At 40.7% G+C, this 6,000-nt stretch overlaps 1 long non-coding RNA gene across 2 annotated transcripts in view; it reads left to right on the top strand.

Annotated features, from left to right (window-relative positions):
* Positions 1-1,459: 1,459 nt before the first annotated feature.
* LOC127426526 (uncharacterized) overlaps positions 1,460-6,000 on the top strand; it is a 58,712-nt gene continuing 54,171 nt past the window's right edge. For both annotated transcript variants that reach the window (XR_007894794.1, XR_007894793.1), the window contains exon 1: positions 1,460-1,573. This is a non-coding gene — a long non-coding RNA (uncharacterized LOC127426526). The remainder of the gene's footprint in view (positions 1,574-6,000) is intronic.

Genomic DNA, 6,000 nt, shown 5'->3' with positions numbered 1-6,000 from the left:
GAAGAAAAAGGGAGACAAGTCGATCCAAGAATTGTGGATGGAAGACAAAAAAGGTGGAAGTGTAAAGTACCAAAAGTCATTCAAATCATGAACCAACTGCAATGGATACCAACTCCGGTAGAGTTTGCAGTATGGTTACATTTATTATGATTCTGATGGTCACCAAATTGTTAATAGGCATTGACTATTCTAGAATTACTGTTTGTGTCAGTGTTTAAATGTTTATTCATGATGATTCAAGGCAGATACATGACCATGATTATTAACAGTAAAATTTATTAAAACATGTTTAGAATTTAAAAAAAACAAAAAACAAAACCAGATACCTGTAGTATTAATATATTCAATCTGTTTTCATAGAATCATTGGAGTTTTAAATTATATATCTATATATATGGGAGTTGGTTCTGATTTATTTCATTAAATGCACTTCATTTTCTGACATTCACCTTCTCCTATGTGAAGGGTATAGAAGTATGGAATCTAGAGAGTCTCAGTGAAGGTGTCAGTGAGAGTGTGGATGTGAGTTCTGATGTCTGCGTTGTAGAAGGAAATTGTCCAGATACACCCCCACCCTCTGGGAAGCCAGTCTCAGTGGGAGAAGTTCATCACCACACCAGAACTTATCCATCCCTCATCTTTACAGCCCAGAAACCATTCTGTGGGGTCGAGTTAATCTCCCTTTTCCTCTCAACAGACTCTCTGGCGACTCCGACATTCCAGTAAATCCCCTCCCCCACATGCACCTCCCAGTAGTGTCTCCCTGAGTTGAAGCCCTCTCTGCCCAGGACATAGGGACGCTTTTCAAATCTCTTTGGATTGTCAGGGAGACACTGCATTTTCTTTCCACATCTCACTTGTTTCAGGTCCTCAGACCGGATGAGTCGGGGGTGTGCTGTATCAGGGTCCAGAGTTGCCAACACTGAGAGCAGAGAGGCTTCATTAACATCATCATTAATATGAGAAAATCAATGTTTCCAGTTTCTCCCTCCACGGCTTTCCCAAAATATCCTACCTCTTTACCCAGTCTCTCTCGCTCTTTCCCTCTCTCTTTCTATATGAAGTCACTCACTCAGTTTCTCTTTTTACCCAAAAAAAAAAAAAAAAAAACTCTCAAAACACCCCTCTCTTACACCAAATTCAATTCAAATTAAAAACAAAACTTTATTTACAGACTTTGATTCATAATTTTACTTTGAAAAATAAAATCCAAAGATACATGTATACGCAGAACACCTCCTCTTTACCCTCTCTCTCTCTCTCTCTCTCCCCCCATCTCTTTGCCCAGGCTATGGTTGCTGAGCTGCCTGGATTTGGTCAGGATTTGCCTCTGCTTTGTGTTTCTAACAGTCACCAGGTATTGTGCCAGGGTGTCGGTTCCACTGGCACTGCAGTTTGTTTTGTGTTTGAGGTGTTTTAGAATTTGGTTTAATCGAATTTGAATCATTTTTGCAGTGCTGTCCTGGAGCTGACTGATGTCAATGTTGCTCTGCTCAGTGAGCTTCAGGACCAGCTGGCTGAGGGGACTCTTCTTTGGGCTCTGCTCTTGGCACTGCAGGGCTGCTTTATGGGGGTAAGAATTTTGGTTATTATCTTTTAGTTGGAGCCAAAATGTAGCGTCTCTTTTTTGTATATTGATTAATAGTGAGAATTGGCCTAATTCAGCCCTGCATGCATTGTTAGGTGTTTTTTCAAGTCTGTATGCAGGGCTTCTGTTGGGTGTTTGTCCCATTTTGTAAAATCCTGCTCTGTGACCTTTCACAATTACAGAAACCAAAAGTAAGAAACCATTAAAATCTGATCCAACACATGCGGTTAGTTTCACAGGCCCAGGGTTTTAGGTGACGCCATGCAAGGAGCAGACGTGCGAGCAATTCGCACTTTGCTGAATTTCTGATTATACTCATGTTATAATCTGGTGAAATTTGATACACCCAGTTACACATTTGTCCTTTGTTGCAAAACATGGCAAAGAAGTCAAAATCCTCGGGCTCTGGAGATATTAAAAGACACTTACGTGTTCAGGATGAAAGCCCCGACAGGCCTACAGACCGGAGACTCGATTTGGATGGCGCGGCGGGAGAGGAGATCCAGCGTCAGTTGTCCAACATGTCGGTGATGCTGACGAAGATTCTTGCTGGCTTGGAGGATCTCGCTGTAATATGTCGATCGATTACGGTGATGCAAATAAAATTCTCTGAGTTAGTTACAAGAGTGTCTGATGTTGAAAAATGAATCGATTTTCTGGAATCTTCGGAGAGGGAATTAACCGCTAATCCGCCCACGACCATAGTTGATTTAGAACATCTCCTTGAAAAGCTTGAAGATCTTGAAAATAGAAGCCGCAGGAATAACGTTCGAATTGTTGGAATTCCTGAGCATGAGGAGGGCAGAGATATGGTGAAATTCCTGGACGAGCTCTTCCCGAGTCTGCTCAACATAACAGGCCACAAGCTGGAAATCGAGCGAGCTCACAGAGTCCCAACTCACAGATCTGCTGAGGGAGACAGGACCCGATCGATTCTGGCCAGATTTCTGAGATCATCCGATAAAGATCTTGTGTTGCGCCAGGCGAGGAGCAAAGGGAAGCTTTCTTGGAAGAACCATAATGTTTTCTTGTTCCCAGACTTTGCGAGTTCGACAAGAGAGAAACACGATCGGTTCAAGGAATGTAAGAAACTCTTAAATCAGAAAAAGATCTCGTTCGCTCTGATGTTTCCTGCCAAACTGAGAATAGAAACGAAAAACGGTCGCAAAGTATTCACATGTCCAAATCTGGCAATGTCTTTTATAGAATCAATGACTGAGTAAACCATTGGATGTTTCTCATGTGAGTGGGCCTGACTCGCTGTACCTAACTCTTTAGGAAGCTGGGCGAAATTTTGGGTTTTTTGCGTTGGCTCCGCCGTGCGGCTGGAGCTTGTTTTGTGAATAACACTTTTCCTTAAGAAACTTTTGCATCGATGGAAGATTACATTTGCATTGAAGTTCCCGGCCAGTTTGAGAGTAGACACTGCGGATGACCGCAAAATATCTACATGCTCACACAAAGAATGTCTTTTATAAAGCTGACGGATTGTGTAAGTCATGGTATATACGTTTATGCAGCCTCCGAGTGAATTGACTCGACCATCCGGGGAACTGGGATGCCGGTTTTATTTCTTTTTGTATTGGTTCCGCCTAGCGGCTGGAGCTTGTTCTGTTGAATAACATTCCTTTGGAACAGCTGTGGATTAATCTGTTCGTTCTTCATGCTTATTCCTCCTGTTGGCTGTAGTTTGTTTTGTTGAGTTTTTTTTTTTACGGGACATTGGAATGATCACGTCATCCGCTGAACTCATAACAGCTGGCTCACTGAACATTCGTTTGTCTGTCCGAGGATTCTGAACTGTTTTATATCAGCTGAAATTTGTTTTGTGGAAAATCACACCTTTGAGACAGTTCTGTGAATGAATCTACACATTCTTTGTGTTCATTCTTCCTATTGACTGGGTCTATTTTACAATGTATTTTCTGTTATGTAATTTTGCCTCACAAATTTGTGAGGCAAAATTGAGCAATCCGATGTCAAAGTTGTCGTGGGGGCTCTCGTGGGCGTTCATGGACCTTTTGAGTTTAGAGGGATTGTCGCCGGTTGGCGCTGTCGTGCGTGGGGTTAATGCGCATGTTTTTCTTTTTTCTGTTTGTTTTGTTCTGGGGGATGTTCGGGGGTTGATTGTTTCACTAATGGGGAATGTGGTCTGTATAATTTTGTTTTTCACACACAATTTTTTTTATTATATCAAAATGTCAGTTGTTAATATGAGTGTACTATCTCTCTTCACATGGAATGTGAACGGGTTGGGGCACCCCATAAAAAGAAGGAAGGTTATTACTTTTCTTAAACGTAAGAAATATGATATAGTGTTTCTTCAAGAAACACATCTCTCCCAGCAGGAAGCTGAAAAATTTGGGAAGATATGGGGTGGACATGTTTTCTTTAGTGTTGGCTCAAGTAAAAGCAAGGGAGTCATTATATTGATTAATAAACATTTACAATTCAAATTTCTCAAACAGATTAAAGATAAATTAGGAAGAGTAATTATTGTTTTAGCTGAAATTCAAGGGCAAAGTCTGATTTTGGCTAATATTTACGCACCTAACGCTGATGATCAGGGCTTTTTTATAGATCTTGAAGGGATGCTACAAGCTGCTGGCACCCCTCATGATATAATATTGGGAGGAGACTTTAATCTTTTGATGGACTCAGTCCTTGATCATAGTGAAGCAAAAGTGTGTAAACCCCCTAAAGCAACACTGACACTTTACAGGATGTGTAAAAATCTTGGTCTTTCGGATATTTGGAGACTTTTGAACCCATCCGTTAGGGACTATACATTTTTTTCATCAGTCCATAAGATTTATTCTAGAATAGATTTTTTTTTTTTATATCCAAATCCCTAATTTCATCTGTTGCTGATTGCTCAATTGGAAACATCTTAGTCTCAGATCACACCCTGGTGAATTTAGAGGTGATGCCACATATAGAGAAAAAGAAATCATATAGTTGGCGCCTTAATGTATCCCTTCTGCAAAATTCTGATTTCCAACAAATGTTAAAGACTGAAATCAATGTTTATATGGAGACCAACTGGTCCTCAGTATCCTCTGTGGGTGTGGCTTGGGAGGCACTTAAAGTGGTTCTTAGGGGTCGGATCATACATTATGCCTCATTCGTCAAAAAATCCAAAGCACGAGAACTCATGGAGTTGGAAGAGAATATTAAAAGTGCAGAGGCAAAGCTGAAGCGCCATATGTCAGCTGATGGCCTCAGAGAATTGACCCGATTGAAATATAGATATAATACTATTTTGTCACAGAAAGTGGAGTTTTGGTTATTCAGGGCAAGACAGTCATACTTTGAGTCAAGGGACAAAGCAGGGAAGCTTTTGGCTAGATATATAAAGCAGAGAGAGTCTTTTTCTATCATTCCCTCAGTGAAATCTGCTGGTGGTGAAATATTTACCTCAGCCATTGATATTAATAATGCTTTTTAAGAATTCTATATTGATCTTTATAGTTCCACGTCTTCATCTACTGATGAAGATATTTGAAACTTTGTGGAACCATTAGATATTCCTAAACTCACGACTGAGCAAAACTTGATTCTGAGATAACCTTGGAGGAGCTTAACGAGGTAATTAAGTCCCTACCTACTGGCAAGGCTCCGGGGCCAGATGGATTTGCCGCAGAATTATTTAGATCTTATGCTACAGAACTGGCTCCACTTTTGTTAGAAGTTTATACGGAATCATTAAAGAAGGGAAAACTTCCTCCAACCATGACACAAGCCCGGATCAGTCTGATTCTTAAAAAGGACAAAGATCCAAGCGAGTGTAAAAGTTACCATCCAATTTCCCTGATCCAACTAGATGTAAAAATATTGTCAAAAATTTTGGCTAACCGATTAAGTAAAGTTATGACATCTCTTATACATATAGATCAGGTGGGATTTATTCGGGGCCGTAACTCTTCTGATAACATCAGGCGTCTTATCAATATCATGTGGTCAGTGGCGAATGAACAATCTCCAGTCGCTGCCATCTCACTTGATGGTGAAAAGGCATTTGATATGGTAGAATGGGATTATCTTTATAAGATTTTGGAAATGTATGGGTTCGGGAGTACATTTATTGGTTGGATTAAGTTACTTCATAGACACCCAGTAGTGACGGTACAAACAAATGGATTAATTTCCGATTATTTTACTCTGGATAGGGGCACTCGACAGGGTTGCCCTCTTTCCCCATTATTGTTCTGTCTTGCCCTGGAACCATTAGCAGCCGCGGTAAGAAAGGAGGATGATTTTCCAGGGGTGACAGTGGGAGGTGTGGAGCATAAGCTTCTGCTTTACGCAGATGATATTTTATTATTTGTCTCTGAACCTACTAGATCTGTGCCTTGCCTCCACAGAATTATTAATTCCTTTTCCAAGTTCTCAGGATACAAAGTCAACTGGTC

This window comes from Myxocyprinus asiaticus, chromosome 35 (assembly GCF_019703515.2).
Source record: "Myxocyprinus asiaticus isolate MX2 ecotype Aquarium Trade chromosome 35, UBuf_Myxa_2, whole genome shotgun sequence".
Lineage (NCBI taxonomy): Eukaryota > Metazoa > Chordata > Actinopteri > Cypriniformes > Catostomidae > Myxocyprinus > Myxocyprinus asiaticus.
Note: the sequence above shows the minus strand (reverse complement) of the source record. Positions and strands in the feature narration are given on the sequence as shown.